We start from the raw sequence: 21,437 nt of genomic DNA, 5'->3' as shown, positions 1-21,437 counted from the left end.
AGGGGCTCTAGTGATGCTGAGTTGGGGCTGAATGTGGGCGCTTGTGGTGGGAGATGCGGCTTCTCCAGCATCAAGCCCAGTTCCTGCTCAGAAAACCCTGCATGCTCTGTAGCTTCAGTCATTGACTCTTTGTGACTATGGACTGTAGCCCCCAGGCTCCTCTGTTCATGGGGTATCCCAGGTAAGAATACTGGAATGGGTTGCCATGCCCTCCTCCAGGGGATCTTCCTGAGCTAAGGATTGGACCTATGTCTCCTATGGCTCCTGCATTGCAGGTGGATTCTTTACTTCTGAGCCGCTGGGGAAGCCCCAGGAAACCCTGGAAAGACCTATTTGAGTCAAAATCACGTACCCTGAAATTTGATGAGCCTCTCAGTCGAGGAGGGAATCTAGGAAGGGTCCTGGCAGTTCTGAGAAGTTGGGGTGAGTAGGGCAGGAGGGAGCAGAGCCCCTCCTTACCTCTGCAGACCTCAAGTGCCAACCTGCCAGCTGAGCATCACACGGGCGCCACTGCCCCCTTGTGGTCACACCCACAGTGCAGCTGAGGAGTCCGTCCCTGGAGACGCTCTAAGTACCAGGGGATGAAGATCTCCGGAAAACCAAATTCTCTCCGGCTGGTGAACTTAGGGTATCTGTGCCTCTGGCTTCCCTTTCTCTTTCAGGCCCAGCCTCCCAGAACAGGAAACACTAGAAACCAAAACCACATGGTGTGGTGTACCCAGTCGGAGCTGGGAGATGAGACAGGGGTATTTAAGCTGCCTCCAACATGCCGTGTGTCCTGGGGAAGTCAGATAACCTCTATGAGCCTCCGCATCCTGGTTTATAAAAGGAGAATAACAGTTTCTGTCCTGCCAGCCTCAGTTGTGAGGGCTTGTGAAACACCCTTTGCATAAACCCCTGGGCAGGTACAAAAGGTTCAAGAGACAACCATGAAAAGGAAAGCCTGAAGGAGGAACTCAACCAGGGGTCCCCAGAGGCAGCCCCCGAGGACGCCCCATCCGTTTGCCTTTAAGAAACTCATCTCATCTGCAGAGCCCCCCAGGAGCCGCAGAGTGTCCCTCCAGCCCTCTTCTGGGAGCCTCACCCTGACCCCACAGTGAAACACCGTCATGGGACCTCAGCAGCCTCATGTTTGCTGGACAATTGATGCCCAGGGACCTTGGTGCTTACCCTTCCCAGCCCCGAGGTACACAGAACAATAACTGCCTTTTCTCCACTTCCTAGTGCCGTGTTCATCACTCTGTCTGACACCTCATCATGAACATTCATATTCTAGCAATAGACTCTTTCACGGCTATTTAGGCTTTCTTTTTTAAAATCACGTTCCTTCAAACTCTTCAAGCCTCGATCCATTCGCTATCCTATTCTGAAGCCACATCCACATTTTGGGCACTTGTTCCAGCAGCAGCCCAGAAGTGAGGAAAGAGACGCAATGAGGTTCTCCCTCAGCCCTCAACCCCGCTCACACCTGCTCTGATTCTTGGCCTCCAGAACTGTGAGACAATACATTTCTGTTGTTTTAAGCCAGCTGTTCATAGTCACTGTGTTACAGAAGCCCTAGCAAGACTTCCTTGGCATTCCAGTGGTTAAGACTCTGCTCCCAGAGTCTGTGCAGGGGGCACAGGTTTGATCCCTGGTCAAGGAACTAAGATCCCACATGCTGCACGGTGTAGCCAATTTTTTTAACTAAAAAATAAAAAGATGCAAAAGCCCTAGCAAATGAACACACACCATTTCATTCTCTCCCTGGTTCTACTCCAGCCCCAGAATGCCCCTCCTTGAAGGCTCCATCCCCACCCTCCTCTCCTTGCTCTCCAATTGCCCCCATCCATTCCCCTGACTGTCATCCCTGCATCTCTGCAGTTGTCCTAAATAGATTCACAGTCCCCACAAAACTCCATGAGTCAGGTCCCGATTGGCCTCTTGGCAATAATTGTCTCGTTGTTAACATTTCCTGCCCTTATCATGTGCTTGGGGTTAGATTTTTCACTTGCACTCTCTCCCTGAATCCTTGTTTGAGGAGAATGCCAACATTATTCAAGTTCCCCAGGGGAGACTGAGGCAAGACTGTCTTTTTGATCACAGCCATTCTAACAGGTGTGAGGTGATATCTCACGGTGGTTTTGATTTGCATTTCCCTTATAATTAGTGATGCTGAGCACATTTTCATGTATCTGTTGGCCATCTGTCTTCTTTGGAAGCATGTCTATTCCAATTCTCTGCTCATTTTTAATTGATTATTGCTTTGTATGTTTTTTTTTTTTTGCTAGAATTATATGAGTTCTTTATGTATTTTTGGATATTAACACCTTATAAGATAAAACATTTGCAAGTATCTTCTTCCATTCAGTAGGATGCCTTTTCATTTTTTACTAATGATTTTCTTTGCTGTACAGAAGCTTTTTGTTTTTAACATTTTAACTTAATTTAATTAATTTTTTGATCCCACTGCACAGCATGCAGAACCTTAATTCCCTGACCAAAGATAGAACCTGTGTCCCCTGCAACTGGGAGCACAGAATCATACGACTGGACTGCCAGAGAATTCCCATGGAAGCTCTTTAGTTTGATGCAGTATCACTTCTTTGTTTTTGCTTTTCTTGCTTTAGCTTTTGGTGTCAAATCCAAAAAATCATTATATCAATGTCAAGGAGCTTACCACCTATAGTTTTTGTGAAGTCCTATCTGAAGGCCACGGGCTTTCCAGGTGACTCAGTGGTAGAGAACCCACCTGCAATGCAGGAGATGCGGGTTCAGTCCTCGGGTCAGGAAGATTCCCCTGGAGAAGGAAGTGACAACCCACTCCAGTATTCTTGGTGGAGGATCCGGTGGACAGAGTAGCCTGGCAGGCTGCAGTCCATGCGGTCGCAAAAAGTCAGACACTACTTGACTAAACAACAGCAAATCCCGAGGCCACAGATTCAAGACGATGCACCAAGGCCACGGAAGTGGAGCCCAGAAACAGGGTCATCTCTGGAACCGACTGAGCCCCTTTGTAACCATTGCCAATCCCTACGCAGCATCACCAGCAGGCTTCCTGACCCCATCTTAAGCAAAAGTGCCCTTCCCAGTGCTCACCCCATAGCTCCCTAACCAATCACCTAATGCCAACCTTCCAGCAGGAATTTTCTCTGTCTCGAGGCTATAAAAATTGGCTACTAAACCATGAAAAGTGTCAGCTCTCCCTTGAGCCAGCTGTCTATTCTAACAGTGTCTCACGATTATCACTGCTCCTTGCCCTTAATAAACTCACTACTTTCTGAGATACTCGGGAAATTCTTTTCCAACCCACGTTCAGACTGCCATGACAGTTTTCTTTATGATTTCAGGTCTGACCATTCCAGTCTATAACCCAGAGGATCCTCCCACCTCCCAGTTTTCTCCCTTCCTCTACCTTTGTGACACCTTCCTGGTCACACTGGAAGGAGTCACCCTCTCCAGTGAGAACCTGCCTGGGGTCCTTGTGCGCACTCAGCATGCCTCCCCAACCCCAATTCTCCTCTGACCATTCATATCCTGCTGAATGGTATGTCCAACCAATGTAACTTCATGACCATTCTACTGAAGATGCGCTGGCAGATGGAAATACATCCTGAAGGACATGTATGCACACAGGACCTGAAATGCGAGGTGGTTTATGATATATGCCAGGTCATAAGGACTTGGGAATTCAGAAAAGGAAAGATAAATACTCTGAGAGATAATCAGACAAAATTTCCTTCAAGAGAAAAATGCCAGTCATAGCCAAAAATGTTTAGTGAAATTAAAGAGAATGAGCGTGGGTGTGTGTGTGTGTGTGTGTTAGGGGTGGGTGGGCAGGGGGCATGTTGGAACACCACTTTTGGGTCATGAAGAGAGCTTAGTGAACTCCTTGGTGAGTAGTAATGCTTCTTCATCTGTGTAATAGTTGGGTGGCTTAATAAATGAGTCTTATTTTGTTATTCAGATAAAAGAGACTACACCATCTGAACTCAGCATCTCCACAGACGCAGACCCAGCTCCCAGCAACCTAAAGAATGACTGAGTGAATGAGCTCATCTACAGAGCAGAGACAGACTGGAAAACACAGAGAAAGACTTGTGGCTGCGAGGAGCGGGTGGGGGAGGATTGGGAGTTGGGGATTAGTGGATGCAAACTGTTATACAGAGAATAGATAAGCAACAGGCCCTATGTTTAGTGCAGGGAACTATATTCAATATCCCGTGATAAACCATAGTGGAAAAGAATATGAAAATGAATATATATTGTGTATAATTTGAATCACTTTGCTGAATAGCAAAAATTAACACAACATTGTAAATCAGCTATACTTCAATAATGGAGTAGGAAATGGCAACCCACTTCTGTATTCCTGAATGGAAAATTCCATGGACAGAGGAGCCTGGCAGGCTACAGTCCATGGGGTCGCAAAGGCTTGGACATGACTGAGCACACATTCACACACACATACTTTAATCAAATAAAATTGTTTTAAAAAGAGAATGTGTGTGAGTGTGTGTGTATGTGTATTAGAGGTGGGTGGGCAGGGGGCATCTAGGAACACCACTTTTGGGTCATGAAGAGAGCTTGGTGAACTCCTTAGTGACTAGTAATACTTCTTTCTTTACCTGTGTCATAGTTAGCTGGCTCAGTAAATAATTCTTGTTTTGTTATTCAGATAAAGGAGACTATACTGTCTCAGAGTTTAAGAAACTCAGGGAGAAAAAAATGCCAGGCATAAATACAGAAGATTTTGTGAAATTAAACGGAAAGGTAATATAGTTCAGTTCAGTTCAGCCACTCAGTCGTGTTCGACTCTTTGCAACCCCATGAACTGCAGCACGCCAGGCCTTCCTATCCATCACCAACTCCCAGAGTTTACCCAAACTCATGTCCATTGAGTTGGTGATGCCATCTAATCATCTCATCCTCTGTCATCTCCTTCTCCTCCTGCCTTCAATCTTTCCCAGCATCAGGGTCTTTTCAAATGAGTCAGCTCTTTGCATCAGGTGGCCAAAATATTGGAGTTTCAGCTTCAACATCAGTCCTTCCAGTGAACACCCAGGACTGATTTCCTTTAGGATGGACTGGTTGAATCTCCTTGCAGTCCAAGGGACTCTCAAGAGTCTTCTCCAACACCACAGTTCAAAAGCATCAATTCTTCGGCACTCAGCCTTCTTCACAGTTCAACTCTCACATCCATACATGACTACTGGAAAAACCATATAAGTAATCGCTAATTGACTCTGAAAGGAAAAATGGTCAAAAGAGTTTCAGGAATGAGAATCTAGCCCCAGGATAGTCAGTTTTGCTGCAGGAAGTAAAAGAGTAAAAGGTAAAGACACTAATGTGTCTTCTTTGTCTTTGTACCACCAATACCCAGAACAGCAGTAGGCACTTGGGAAGTGAGCGTTTGACTCTCTGTATTTGTTCCTGAGTTATCAAAAAAGTTGAATGGAAAATTATTGATTTCATTTTGGAACCCAGAAATATGTACACCCAAGCTGACTGGAAGAAGAGCCATATGACTACTGCACTACCATCTTACAGCAATAGTGATAAATTACAGGCTAAACTTCCACAAAGATGTCCCTTCTTGAATGCCAAAACATCCTTACAAAGATTGTGCTAGCGCCTCCCTGCCAGTGTCTCCCCTTCTCCCCAAGGTCTCAGCTAGCAGGGCTCCCGCTAAAGCTTCCAAGATAGGCCATTTCCAAGCTGTTCCTCATAATGCAATGGAGGTCTGCAAACTCATTAAAATGCAAAATGGACAGCAGTAGCCTCTATCATTTAAGTGTTTAGGGTTCTGTCTAAGATGACTTCCCTTCCAAGCTCTAAAACAGGTGTTTTGAACTTGGGATCCAAGTTGGGGCTTCAGGGGATGCTTAAATCCTTTGAAATTGTTTGACAAATGGTGTAAGTACATGCATTGTGTGTCTTTTCTGAAGAGGGGGTCCATATCGTTTGACCAGATTTTCAGCAAGATCTGTGACTCCAGAAAGATTACAAAACCCATTCTCTGGGGTGACATAGGCCAAGGCGACCTCTCTATGTATTTTTAATTTTATTTATTTATTTATTATTTTCGGCTGCACTGGGTCCTTGTTGCTGCGAGCAGGCTTTCCCTAGTTGTGGCGAGCTGGGGCTGCTCTTCGTTGCAGGGCGGAGGCTCCTCGTTGCAGTGGCTTCTCCTGCTGCTGAGGAGCACAGGCTCCAGGGTGAGAGGGCTCAGTAGTTGAGGTGCCTGGGCTTAGCTGCACATGGAATCTTCCCAGACCACGGATTGAACTCATGTTGCCTGCATTGGCAGGGAGAGTCTTAACCACTAGACTACCAGGGTAGTCTCTAAGATGATCTTAAAAGGAGGACAGGGACTTGTCTAAATAAATGAGACAGAGAAACAAGACACTATTGAACTGCTCAGCATAAAGATTTGATCCCACCCCCTTTTCTCCAACTCTCTGCTCTTGACCCTCCCACCCCACCCCCTCCTTTCTACCACCCATGGTGGAGAGTAAGGAGGGGTTCAAACTTCCAGGTTTATAGAAGAAAGGAAGAATTTTATAGCAGTGGGGGCTGGAGGTGGAGGGAGGGGATAGATTAACCCGAATTAGCTTGAGGCAAAGGAATCAGGCTATTCAAGATAACAATTTTTTTTTTCCAATCCCCTTATTTGTCTCCAGATCAGGTGCCTGAGGTCTGCACAGGAAGTTGATAAATGATTTAGTTATGCTTTCCGCTTGGGGAAAGCGCCTGCTTTATCTCTGTGATTGCTTCTTTATTTGGCAACTCACAAACTTATCTGTTTTCCCTAATAAAATTGCCTGGCCCCTCTGCATAATGTCAGCAGGGCTCTCTGCTTTTCTCTGGACTTCAGTATTGTTTAAACTTCAAACTAATTGGACTCTTTCACTTTGCTTTGTTTTCCCATGCTAGACCCATTGGCAGTTTGGGTTTTAATTGTTTTGCTTCTTCACAAAGTTTCACGTGTGAGGCTCCCAAGGATATTTGTATTGTGCCTTTTTTCCCCACCCCTTCTTTCCTTATGTAAACATCTCTCTTCCTCCCATCCTGGGACGGGCACAGCTCTGGATGAGGCAGGATTGATTTACAGAGGTAAATAAGGCTCAGGCTGTGTCCTCAGGGACCAGCTTTGCACTTCCTTAGCCAGAGTCGCCAGTGAGAATCATGATCCCGGACAAGGGTGCCCAGCCCAGGAGCCAGCGGGGCTGAACTCCATCTGCCACTCTGCTTTGCCAAGCCATGCACCCTGGAGCAGAGCTTGTCGACCACTGGGAGGAAATGCAAAAGGGTACCATATGGGCCAGAAGCAGCCCTTCCCCTAGTGTATAGTTGCTGCTTGCTGACATGAAATATATTACCATCCTGGACACCTACTTAGAAGTCTAGAAACTCAGATTTGGTCTTTCTCTCTGAGTTTCAAATTCTGTATCTGTATAAGGAGCGTGTTGGACTCAAGGATCTGTGAGGGCCTTTTTGCTTTGACCACTAATACTAGTACTTGTCAAATTTAACTAGAGTGGCTCCATCCATTCATCCACCCATCTATCCACTCCATCTATTTTAAGAATATGAGCATCCAGGGGGAGGGATGGGGTTAAGGCATTGCAAGACACAGATGTGACCTGGTGAGACCTTTTCCACAGAGTGTACCCTCTTGATTTCGAGGGTACACTTCGCCTGCCTTTGACGGTGATCCTTTCCCTCCCACTGCCAGCCAAGGTATTTATTAATCCATGTCCCACTCCAGTGAGCAGCCATCATGTCATTATAGAGGCAATCAATACGGTCAGCATCTGCAGTCAGCCACGCAGCGTGGAGAGGCTGGAGTGTGCGTGGGTTGATCCACTTGTTGCATTGACATAAAATACTACTGCAGCCATGAAAGCTAATGAACTTCTCTATCCCAGCCCCTGACCCTATAAGGGGTGGTGGGTGGTTTTACAATCAAAGAACCAGCAGCCTGAATGAGAGACAACAAACAATGATAAGTATTGAATCAAATTGACTTTGGGTACCTGGAGAGGGCATAGAGCCACAGCCAAGCAGGAGGGTGCAGGTGGGATGCAGAGACATGAAGTGAGAGATTTCTCATAGGGGAGGGGTCATTCTTCTGGAGGCCCCATCTTGGGTACTAAAGCAGGCTGGCCAGGGGTTTTCTGCTCTGTTGGAACCCCTTGCTTCCATCTGACTCATTAATTTTCTCTTTTAAACCCAGCCCTGTGCCAAAGAGGATTTGCAATGGCTAGCAATAAAAGTACTGGCAAAATTAGTCAATCAGTCATGTTCCACTTTTTACGATCCCATGGACTATAGCCCACCAGGGTCCTCTGTCCATGGGATTCTCCAGGCAGGAAGACTGGACTGGGTTGCCATTTCCTTCTCCAGGGGATCTTCCTGACTCAAGGAATGAATCTCGGTCATCCATATCGTAGGCAGATTCTTTACCATCTGAGTCATCAGGGAATAAACTTAAAATGAACCAGAAAGCTGTAAAGCCCCACAGTAGGGAGTCCTCATTCATTCAGTGTTCTACTCGCTGAAATTAACAATTCTCTACATCACACCCAGCTGTGTGCTGGATACTCAGGGTTTTTTTGTTGGTTGTTTTTTTTTATTGATTTATTTTTCCTTGCACTGAGTCTGTTGCTGTGTGCAGGCTTTCTCTAGTTGTGGTGTGTGGGCTTCTTACTGCAGCGGCTTCCCTTGTTGCAGAGCACAGGCTCTAGAGCACGTGGGCTCAGTAATTGTGATGCATGGGCTTAACTGCTCTGCGCCACGTGGGATCTTCCTGGACCAGGGGGTGGACCTATGTCCCCTGCACTGGCAGACAGACTCTTAGCCACTGGACCCCCAGCAAAGTCCTGGATATTCGGTTTGATCCATGTGGTCCTTGTTATGTAGGAGTTTACAAGGTGATTGAGGTTCAAGATGTATGTTGAGAAACTGAGTCCCAGACATCAGATGCGGGGACATAGAATGGGCTAAGAGAGAAAACAAGCCCTGGTGACTCAGACAGTAAAGAATCCACTTGCAATGCAGGAGACCGGGGTTCAGTCCCTGGGTCAGGAAGGGCTACTGCAGATGGGAATGGCTACCCACTTCAGTATTCTTGCCTGGAGAATTCCGAGGACAGAGGAGCCTGGCGGGCTACACAGCATGGGATCGCAAAGAGTCGGATATGACTGAGGGATTAATACATAGTAACAGTGACAAGAGAGAAAAGATCCCGGTTTTAGTTCTCATTCCACTGTTTCTGACTTAGGCAACCACTGCTGCTGCTGCTAAGTCGCTTCAGTCGTGTTCGACTCTGTGCGACCCCAGAGACGGCAGCCCACCAGGCTCCCCTGTCCCTGGGATTCTCCAGGCAAGAACACTGGAGTGGGTTGCCATTTCCTTCTCCAATGCATGAAAGTGAAAAGTGAAAGTGAAGTTGCTCAGTCGTTCCCGACTCTTAGCGACCCCATGGACTGCAGCCTACCAGGCTCCTCTGTCCATGGATTTTCCAGGCAAGAGTACTGGAGTGGGGTGCCATTGCCTTCTCTGTAGGCAACCTCAGGGCCTCAATTTTCTCAGCTGTAAAATGGGTAGCTGGGCTAGGTCAGTGGTTTCTAGGGAACTTGTTAAAGCTGCAGATGCCTGAGATCCACAGAGATTCTGCTTTCAAATATCTGCAGAGGAGGTCAGAGTCTGTACTTTAAACGCTCTTGGACCTCTGTCCTGGGGGTTTCTGATGTTGGGGTCTCTGGACATATTTTTTTAAAACTCTAGGCCAAATATCTGAACTTTTAAAAATTTTCTGTTTTTCTGCCTGTGTCTTAAAGCTTGTGGGATGTTAGTTCCCCAAATAGGGATTAAACCCAGGCCTTTAGCGGTGAGAACATGGAGTTCTAACCACTGGACCACCAGGGAATTCTTCTGATATTTTAAATAACAGTTATTCTCTAGATGGAAACATTTCATAGTCCAATGGTAGGCAGAGGGTAATCAGATTGAAAAATAAAAGAGCCAAAGAAGATCGCAGAAGGGTGATTTTGGTGTGTGTGGGGTCCTAAGAGATGCTTAGGCTCAAACCACTCCTTTCAAGATGAGTGAGGCTTGGCTGTTGCCATGGTTCTGTCTTCCTCCCATGCCCAGGGGGAGAAGAGGTGCTTTTAAAGCTACTGATGCCACCTTGGAGGGACTTCTCAGGTGGCTCAGTGGGTTAAGAACCTGCCTGCAATGCAGGAGATGCAGGTTCAATCCCCAGGTCCCCTGGAGGAGGGCCTGATAATCCACTCCAGTATTCTTGCCTGGAGAATCCTGTGGACAGAGGAGCCTGGCAGGCTACAGTCCATAGTGTTGCAAAGAGTTGGACATGACTGAAGCGCCTGAGCATGCACTCGCGCCAACTTGGAGGGCAGGTACAGAGAGAACAGTGGACAGAAGTATGGGAATTATTATTTGGATTCACCAGTAGAGTCATCTTTTACTGTTAGGATGGGACCAGTTTTGTTTCTTTGTTTGTTTTGCAACAGTATTTAAGCATATTATATTTTCATAATATTTTAAAACATTTAGTGAGAACTCAAACTGCAGGAACTAAAACTAAAACAGATATGTAGCAGGATAACACTTAAGAGGTGATCTTTAGTTGAATAAATACAGTTGTTTTTTTTGTTGTTTTTTTTTTCCCCAGCCACAAAACTCAGGGTTGACTTTCTTGGTCAGGTGAAAGCAGAAAAGAAAAAAGTTTTCAGAATGGAAAGCACAAGTCCAGTCTTCAGAGTAAATGCATAGTCCATTTTGAAGCATAGGAAATGTTCATCAAATTCCATTCCAGTGACTCAAGCTGGAATTCCAAGTGCAGCCCCTGGATTGTCCCGGGCATGACACGGAAGGCAAGTGTGTGAGCACTCGAGGCTGTGCATGTGGGAACATGGGTGTCACTCATTGCACAGCAGTGGGAACCTGAGTGGTAGCTGAACACCAGAAGGAGTGTATGATTTTATGCCAAGAAACTAAGGATCTAGAAGATGGACATCTGTGAACTCCTTGAAGGATCTTTATTCTTGGTGACAGTCTAGGAAATCCTCTCCTGGTCTGGAATCTGACAAAGAAAACAGGTGCAGACCCCTGCGGTGACTGGCCACAGGTTAGGGGGTGGTTCACTCGCCCAGAGTGGTGGCATCCTCTTATTAGCGAGATCCTGTTGGCACTCCTGGGACAGCATCACCTGTCATCCATCATGGTTTAAGGAGTGAGGCTTCTAGAACTGGGTCGGGGCTGATGGACAGTCACAAGCTCCCTTCTGGATCCAGATCTTAGTGAAAGAAGGATTCACTGAGGAAGCAAATCATGATTTGGAAGACAGAGTCCGGCCTGGCTTTGTGGGCAGGGAAGTTGTGCAGTTGCACAGAACCTGATGTTCAGAGAGGCCCCAGGCTGGTTTAAAGTGCTGCTGTTTCCATCTCGAAATTCTTAATCCTTTCCTCTTTAAACTTGTGTTTTGGCTTCATGAGCACAGAATCCCACTGGACCCATGATGCATGGGAGCTGAGTGAGACAAGACGTGAAGCAAGTAAGAGGTAACCAGTAGGGTGGCTGACAGCCGGGAGAGGCCACGCTTCCCATGAGAACCAGAGCTTGCTTCGGACACAGAAAGAAGGCGACGATGTCCTAAGAACCATGAATGACCAAGGAACTCCCTCAAACTCTATTCACTCATGCTTCATGCTACCTCCCTGTATTCCCACTTACACTGCCATAGAATGAAGGAGAACAGAGGGTAACTCAACAGCTTTTTTTTCCCCCTCAGCACTTTCTTACTTATTTGTAAATCAAAGGCAGAGAGTGTTGGTAGATGTGGATGAATCAAGAAGCAAACAATTTAGGGTCTTCCCTGGTGGCCCAGTGGTTAAGACTCTTCGCTCCCAATGAGGGGACCTGGGTTAGATCCCTGTCAGGGAACTAATTCCAATGCCATAACTAAGAGCCCACATATCATCCTACTGTGACGCATGGCATGCTCAGTCATGTCAGACTCTGCAACCCCATGGACTGTAGCCCACCAGGCTCCTCTGTCCATGGAATTGTGCAGGAAAAAATACTGGAGTGGATTGCCTTTTCCTACTTCTAGGGGATCTTCCTGACTCATGGATTGAACCCATGTCTCTTGCGTCTCCTTCATCGGCAGGCGGATTCTTTACCCCCGGGCCACCTGGGAATCCCCAAGAGCCCACGTGTCACAATTAAAAAAACAAAAACCCTGCATGCTGCAAGGAAGATCTCAAGGGCCACAACTGAGACCTGGCACAGCCAAATACATTTCAAAAAAGGAAAAAGAAGCAAGCAATTTAAAGTATGTGGTTAGTTTTGCGGGGTCATTTCCACTGTTCTGCTATGAACTATATACACACACATTCAGGAGCTACAAAATGAGAATTGAGTAATTTTCGTGATCCTTCATATGAGATAAGTGTTCTTATATTTGCTTTTAAAACTGCCATCGGATAATGTAAAGATGAATGGTTAAATTTATGCTAATAGTGAACATTTTAAATTTTTCTTTGCTTAGATTGACATTAAATAGCAAGTAAAAGACACCATACCATGGCAAGTCAAGAGACCCCAGAAGAAAGGAAAGAGGTATATATTTTAGTACTTTCAAGGACATTTTTTCCTGCTTTTTGACCAAAGGAGCTATATTTTCATTTTGCACTGAATCTAGCAAATTATGTAATCATCTCTGGGCAGATGATACCTCCAGTTCTGGAAGGTGGGCCAGAAGAGCAGCTGAGCTCAGAGGACCTCTCTGTAGTAAGATTTGATGAGCGTGTCTTCCTGGAGTTATGGTCACTAATGTTTGAAGCACTGGCCTCTCAGTTCTGCTTATATTCATTTCTGTCCTCAGCTGGCAGCTTGCCTCTTCTCCCCAGCAAGAGCTCTTTCTGCAGCGTCAGTGGTGTACATGCTGTCACAGACCTTCTGATCAAAAAAGGAGCAAATCTGATTTTATTACATCTTGTTCCCCCGACCCACCTCCATAATTCATGTTCTTAAACTCTCTGCCTATAAGCTCTCACTTCCTCTGCAACCAAGGGTCCTCACTCTCCCTCCCCCCATTCATCCTCCTGCAGAGCCGGGCCTCTCTGCCTGTCCAAGTCATTAAGAACTTGGGCTTCCACTGCAAGGCTGGGCATCCATTTTCAAGGTGCACTTTGATGGGACGCTGTGTCCAGAGGTCAGTGTCCAACTTCTTGGCGCTTCCAGCTTAGGCCTAGCTGACACGTCATCACTCAGTTTGGATTGGAAGTGGACTCTGCGTTTCCCGGCCATTCTTCATACCGTGTGACACGTAGCTGTCGTCTGTCCTCTCTGAATTTTTACTATCCCGCCTTGGTCATCACTCCAGGACAATTATTTAAAAAGAGAGTTTCATCTGCTTTGTGCACTAGAGATTCTTCTTAGGGCTTCCTGAGATTTGTGATAGTATTTGATTCAATTACTGAGCTCAGTATTTCATACACTCCCATCTTCTCCTGCTCAAGCAATAACAGTTCCCCGGCCAGCTGAAGCCTGGAAGTCTTTTTTCCAGGACATAATTGGGAACAGGCACCATCTTCACTTTATTTAAATTATCTTTATTAGAGAGTCTTCCCTGCCTCTGGAGGTTTTGTAAAATTAGTAGTCAGAATGTGTGACCTTTCCAGAGAGTTCCAGCTTTTCAATGAATTCATCACAGTCCGCTCTTTCTCACTTCCCCAAACAGCAAGTACGTTTCCTGTGTATATGAATTATTTCTCCAAGTCGTCTCATTGTATCTTTAAGGACAGATACTTCCCTAGGAAAGTGTTGTTTTTCTTTTTGAGAGGGGGAGGTCCGATTTCTCTAAATGATAGTCTTTTCTGTTTTGATGTTCTGTTCTTAACTGGATAATTTTTATTTTGGAAACTTCATACCTACAGAAAAATTGAGAGATTAGTGTACTGAACATCCTATGTACTCCTCAGCAAGAAACACTAATTGTTAACATTTTGCCACATTTTCCTTTTCTTTGTGTGTGATATATACTTTTTTGGCTCAGTAATTTGGAAGCAAATTACAGATGTGACATACCATCCCTAAATATTTCAGCATCTATCTCCTGTAAATAAAAGTATTTTCTGACATTGACTATAATACCATGCTCACATCTCATAAAATTAACAAGTCCAAAATTTAAAATATAACTTAACATTAAGTTCTCCTTATTTCACCCCAAAATGAATCTGATAACTTAAAATCATTTCATTCTACCAAGATCATTTGAAACTACTGTGTAATCTGTTATTCAATCGCTTGACACCTTCTACTCTTCATGGGAAGGAGTGTTCCTCCCAAAAGAAACTGTCAAACGCACCACTCCCAAGCAGGCAGTAAAAATTCTATGTTCCCAGGGCACATTACAAAAATCCAGCTTGGGACTTTCTTGGTGGTCCGGTGGTTGGGAATCTGCCTGCCAATGAGGAGACGTGGGTTCATCTCTGGTCCGGGAAAGTCCCACATGCCACATGGTAACTAGGCTCATGTGCCACAACTACTGAGCTTGTGCTCTAGAGCTGGCCAGCCGCAACTGCTGAGCCCACGCGCCTAGAGCCTGCGCTCTGCACCCAGAGCAACACCGCAATGAGAAGCCCACGCACTGCAACTAGAGAGCAGCCCCCCACTCGCTGCAACTAGAGAAAAGCCATGCAAAGAAATGAAGACCTAGTATAGCCAATAAAAAATCGTTTTTTAAAAAACTATTAAAAAAATCCAACTTTGCCAGAGTTCCTCAAGCACAGTGGCCAGTAGCATCTTGCCAAGCAACTTAGGAATTCTTCACTGCTGTCAGACACCGGCTGCTCTTCCGAATTTACTTCTTGATCTAAAGCACCAACGCTTCCAAACTCAAGTCTGGGAAATTCAACACATGTGCATCCTTTTTAGGCATTTCTATTCCAACCAGAGACTCAATTTCTCTATCAGGTGATGTTCCTCATGTAATTTCTCTCCCTCTCTCTCTCTTTTTTTTTTTCTTTCCATTTTGAGTATCATTTGGGTTGATCCTCTAGTAGTTTCTTCAAGAGGAGTTCATAAGAATAATCTTCTCCAAATTCTGCAAGTCTAAAAAGGTTTGATTTTCCATTTTTCAAATAGAAAACTGAAGTGAAAGTCGCTCAGTGGTGTCCAACTCTTTGCAACACCATGGAAAATACAGTCCACAGAATTCTCCAGGCCAGAATACTGGAGTGGGTAGCCTATCCCTTCTCCAGCGGATCTTCCCTATCCAGGAATCGAACCAGGGTCTCCTGCATTGCAGGTGGATTCTTTACCAACTGAGCTATCAGGGAAGCCCTTTAAAATAGAAAGCTAGGTATAGCAACTTTAGATCACACATTCTATCCTTTTGAGGAGTTTTAGGATTTGTTCCACTGTCTCCTAGCATTGAATGTTGATTTAAAGAAGTCTGACATCAGTGTGGCTTATTTTGGTCTTTTTTGCTAAACTGCCTCAAATAATCTTTATCTATGAAGTCCAGCAATTTTGCTAGGCTATATCTTAGTGGTGAGAATCCTTATTAATTTTTCCTGGAATCAGCTGCCCTCTTTTAATAGCTAGATTCAAATTGTCTTTGATTTCTGAAGTTTTGATGAATTGCATCTTAAAATATTTGTTTAATTAATTGTTCAATTTGCTCAAAATTAAACATTTGTTCAATTTCCTTGGCTTTTCTTGTCTTTTATTTTTTGGTAGTATTCTTGTATTTTTTAATTGAGGTATAATCATGTTCAAGAAACCGCACAGATTTAAGTATATGATTTGATGCATAAGTTTGAGTATATCTATATACCCATGAAACCATTGCCACAATCAAAGAGTGAACATATTCATCACCCCCAAATCTTCTCTGTACCATTTATTTATTTATTTAAAAATATTTATTTGGCTGTGCAGGATCTTCGATCTTCAATGTGCCATGCATGATCATTAGTTGGGGCATGTGAACCCTTGGTTGCAGCTTGTGGGATCTAGTTCCCTGACCAGGGATCGAACCTGGGCCCAGGGAATTGGGAGCATGGTGTCTGAGCCACTAGACTACCCCAACATCCCCTTGTACCCTTTATAATCCATCCATATGTCCTTTCTCACTGTTCTTATCATCGCCATGTGCCATTGATCTACTTTCTATCACTTTAGATTAGTGTGCATTTTCTAAAATCTTATGTAAGTGGTATCATACACTATGTACTCTTTTGGGGGGGGGGCTGGCTTTTATAATTATTGCAATTCACCTATGCTGTGGCATGGATTGGTAGAAGTGGGGCAAACAGACATCTTTGCCTGAACTTCAGTGGGAATTTTTCCTTGAATCCTTCAGGTAATTCTTTCTCCCTCTCACACCCTCTCCCTTGGCCTCCACTGATAACTTCTTCACACACATGCACTTCTCATTCAGCTGAAGACTCAAGAGGGCCCTGCCACATCCCTAGCACCCTCTCCCTCTCTCTCTGTAGCTTGTTTCCCTCTGAAAACTTTCTCTGAAAAATCTAGACCCCTTAGCCTCTCAGGTCTTCCAGCTCCTTCCACTGAACTGAGAGACCACCAGGCTATGACTGGGTAACCCCCTACCCGACCCGTGAAAATATCTAAAAACCCTCTCTCAGAGTAATCTGGGACAACTGTAGGGCTGACCAATTTATTTCTTCTCAGGGACCACGGAACATCACTGAAAGATATCCAATTTTTGTTAAATGTTAATTTATTTATTTGATTGAGCCGGGTCTTAGTCGCCACACACAGGACCTAGTTCTCTGACCAGGATCGACCCTGGACTTCCTGCATTGGGAGCATGGATTTGTAGCCACTGGACCACGAGAGAAGTTCCAAAATGCTTTGTCTGCTTTTTCAGGTTTTTTTTTTTTTTTCCCTTCTTCAGACAGAGGGTAAATCTGGTCCTTTATTATCCTATCTTGTTCAGAAGCGGAAGTCACCATTATTTACAATTTTGATGAATAAACTTTGAGTGAGGAGTGTTTTTTCTTCACACTTGCAAGAGCTTACGCAGGAAGTTAGGTTCCAAGGCAGCAAGTATTTTCCTTATCACTCAGGAATGTAAGTGAGTCTTTCCTTCTCTGTAGACAATCGACACAGACTGCCAAGTTCTGGTCCTAAAGCAAAACTTCTCCTCTCCTCATTTTCACACGGAGAGTTCCCTGCAACACAACTCAACTGCGGGACTCCTCACATCACCCCTGCTCCTTCCTCCCTCAGGACCAAACTAGACCCAGGGAAGCTCAGGTTCCTGGGCTGGGCACCCAACTCTCCCTCTTATAAGTACTGGATTTAGGTTTTAAATCTTAAGGTTTGCCCCTCACCTTGCATAAAGGTGCTTTGCAGGACTTGCCTGGCAGTCCAGTAGTTAAGACTCCACACTTCCACTGCAGTGGACGCGGGCTCAGTATCTGATTGGGGAACTAAGATTCCACATGCTACGCAGCGTGACCAAAAAGTAAAATATATATATAATTTTTAAAAAAGTGTACCTTGTAAACTCTCTGAGATCTGCCTCTCCATTCTTTCCTCTCCCCTCCCTTGCTCCCAATCAATTTCTACATCTTTTGACATCTTTCCACCTATTTAGTTTTGACCGTCTTGTAATTTTGACAAAGTTAGGGTTTATCTGGTGGCTCAGATGGTAAAGAATCTGCCTACAATGCAGAAGACTGGGGTTCAATCCCTGGGTTGGGAAGATCCCCTGGAGAAGGGAATGGTAACCCAGTCCAATATTCTGGCCTGGAGAATCCCATGGACAGAGGAGCCTGGTGGGCTACAGTACCTGGGGTTGCAAAAGAGTCGGACACCACCGAGTGACTAATGCACACAGAGTTGAATTTCTGTTTCTTATTCTTTTAGGTGATTTCCAGGAGAAGAACAGGGAAGCATGAACTTGAGGCCATCATCTTCAAAGTGGAAGGCAGGGATTCTTCAGTTGCTGTGGCTGTTTTGAATATAATTTTTGCATCCTCATTAAGCCTGACACAGTCTCTGATCTCTTACACTCTATAAAGGTTTAAAGCATGACTACTAAATACAGCAATGCCCCATAACCTGGGTCTACAGATTGAGGCAGATTGTGGCTTCCTTTCCACCTGGGATGCATGGAGATCTTTCCTCTATTGAGTCTGGGGCTTCTCACACATTGATAGAGCTGATGAAAGTCCAAGTCCATGAGGCTGTCTGAAATCTGTCTTCCAAGAGCCTGGGCTTGTGAGCTGGACAAACCTGAGCTTGAAGCTCAGCTACAACATTTACTGTTTGTTGGACCTTGTCTTCACCAGCATCCTCTGGAGAAGTAGAACCAAGAGGATGGACCTAGTGAGACAAATAGATAAGATATAGATTCTAGATGGTGGTGGTTTAGTTGCTAAGTTGTGTCCGACCCTTACAACCCCATGCACTGTAGCCCACCAGGCTCCTCTGTCCATGGGACTTCCCAGGTAAGAATACTGGAGTGGCTTGCCATGCCCTTCTCCAGGGGATCTTCCCAACCCAGGGATCAAACCCATGTCTCCTGTATTGCCAATGGATTCTTTACCCCTGAGCCACCAGGGAAGACCATAGATACTAGATATAGAGATACAGAGAGAGGATGGAGGTAGATAAGATATAGATGTTATTTGCCTATCTAACTATATCAATTTTCTGTCTGTATTATTTATCATTAGGAAGGGGAGTTTAAGGAATTGGGTCTTGTGATTGTGGAGGCTGGCAAGTCCAAAATCTTTGGGGCAGGCTGGAAATTCAGGCATGAACCGATGTTGCAGTCTTGACCTTGAAGGAAGCTGAGAAGCAGAATCCTTCCTGGAGGTGGTGGGAGAGAGGGAGGGAGGGAGGGAGATGGACCTCAGTCTTTTCTCTTAGGCCTTATCTGATTGGATGAAGTTCAACTAGTTTGAGCTTTACTCAACTGATTTAAATACTAATCACATCTTTTAAAAATACATTCAAGGCGACATCTAGATTGGTGTTTGACCAAACAACTGGGCAGCACAGCCTAGCCAACTTGATATATGAAATTAACCAGCGCAGACCTTGAGTAACTTATTCAATCACATTGAGTCTCAGTTTTCTTATCTGTGAAATGGGAATATTTTTATACCTTTCTTGGAGGACCATTGTGAAAATAAGACTGAATATGTAAACCACCTAACATAGCATCTGGCAAATTGTGGACACTCAATAAATAAAAGCTACTCTTGTTGTGTCTAGATGATACACCCAGTATGGTCTCCTGGAATCTAGTCCTCTCTTTCCCATGCCCTTCCACCTCCTTCTGTATCTTGTAACTACAATTTAGGCTGAGATACACTCAGGAAAGATTTGGAAGGAGGAAGCAAGCAAGATGTGCCAGCCGCTGCTAGATGCCAAGTTCCAGTTACTGGTCACCAGTTTCATGGATTTATACATGGTGACAGCCATAGCAATGACTGCAGTTGCCTGACCTCTGGCCTGCAGCTGTGGAGGTGTGACTTCGAACTGTCAGTGACCCCCAACTCCTGTTCCTCCTACGAGCATCTCATTGATTAGATATAGATATATATTTTTTATTATTTATTTATTCAGTTTTAGCTGCAATCGGTCTTCATTACTGTGAGGGCCTTTCTCTTTTCATAGTTGTGGTAAGTGAGAACTACTCTCCAGCTGTGGTGGGCGGGCTTCCCATTGCCACGGCTCCTCTTGTGGAGCACAGGATCAAGAGCACGTGGGTTTCGGTAGTTGTGGCTGGCGGGCTCAGTGTTTGCAGTTCTGGGCTCTAGAGCACAAGCTCAATAGTTGTGGCACATGGGCTTAGCTGCTCCGAGGCATGTGGGCTCTTCCTGGGCCAGGGATCGAACCCACACCTCCTGCACTGGCAGGGAGATACTTTACCACTGAGCCACCAGGGAAGCCCCCTAATTGCTTCTATTAGGTTGAACTGCTTTGGGCTTGAAACACCTTGAGTGGTTTCTGTTTCTGCCCTGAGTCCTGACTGCTACAGAAGACTCCATGGAAGGTCACTGTCCCCTCGCTTTGCATTGAGATTTCAGTGTAGACAGAGAGTTCCACTAACTGGAATCTTCCATTAACAGGATGTTCTTTTGGATGTCGCTCAGCCCAGAGCTGGGCATCTGTCCTCAGCAGCCAGATTTTATTGCATTATAGTATTTATAGCTATAAACACCTGGGCATATTTAAAGAAACATCTCTTTCAAAAATAAAAATAAGAGAACCCCACCCATGTTTCCCAAATGAGGGACACAGCCCACAGACCCTTCATTATAGGTAGTAAAAGCGGTCTCGACCTCCCCTACCCTCCTCCCCACTGCAGCCTAGTTTGGCGGGTGATACAAAAGAGTGAATCATAGAACAACCCTTAGCGTGCTGGGTGAGAACCACAGACACACTGTGGGTTGCTGGGTGCTGACTTCATAATGAGCCCAAAGTTGAGGGTTAAGAAAACAGGGAGAGACAGAGGACCAGGGAACATGAAGACAGACAAGTTGTGCCTGCTGAAGGCAGGAAGGGCTTACAGAGGGGAGATGCTCAGGGTTTTTAATAAAAATAGCTTTTACCTCCATCAGGTGCCTACTGTGTACATTCCACGTATATTTAATCCTCACAAGCCTATGAGGTAGGATTATTAGTCCCATTTTACTTATGAAGAAACTGAGGTTTAGAGAGGTTAAGAGATGTCTGCCAACACCTCGGTGGAAGCACAATTAGAGTCTGAGCCTAGAGCAAGGCTTATAAACACTGCTACGTCGTTGACTCTGAGGATGCTCAGAGGTGTTATACCAAAGAAGGGGACCAAACCCCATTAGGAAAATAACAAGTTGAGAAATCTCTCAGTTAATTGAAACAAAATAGGCTGGATGCTTTGTCTGTTCTCGTTGAAGGGTTTATCAGAGCCTTTAACACGCTATTGAAACTGATGGAGAGATAGACCATTGAGAAATGGCCAGGAAAGAAGAAGAAAAAGTCTTGTTTTCACACACAGTTCATAGAGAGAGCAATGTAATTGCAATTACCTAAGAAAACATTCTACATCCAATCCCAGACAAAATACCAGCAACAGAAATGGAGAAAAATTTGTGTGTCCAGCAGTGGACAGCTTTTCAGTGCAGGCAAGAATAAATCCATACACACAGTGAGGAGACCACACACTGGGGAGAGACGTCTTGACTAAACTGGTTATCATTAGGTGAGGTATGCCAATGTGCTTGTAATTTGTGTTTATTTTTATTTTCTGTCCTTATGATAGAAACATCTGCTGTTTTTATACTGCTTCAGACAGAGCTGGCTGGCTACATAAGCAAAATGAGAATGCAGGGCTTCTTGTTCAAAAAGCAGGGAGAAAAATGCCAGTTAATGTACAAAAATAGTGAGCTTTTCTT

The sequence above is a fragment of the Bos taurus genome, chromosome 23, assembly GCF_002263795.3.
Source record: "Bos taurus isolate L1 Dominette 01449 registration number 42190680 breed Hereford chromosome 23, ARS-UCD2.0, whole genome shotgun sequence".
NCBI lineage: Eukaryota > Metazoa > Chordata > Mammalia > Artiodactyla > Bovidae > Bos > Bos taurus.
The sequence above is the reverse complement of the archived record's forward strand: the minus strand, read 5'-3'. Positions refer to the sequence as shown.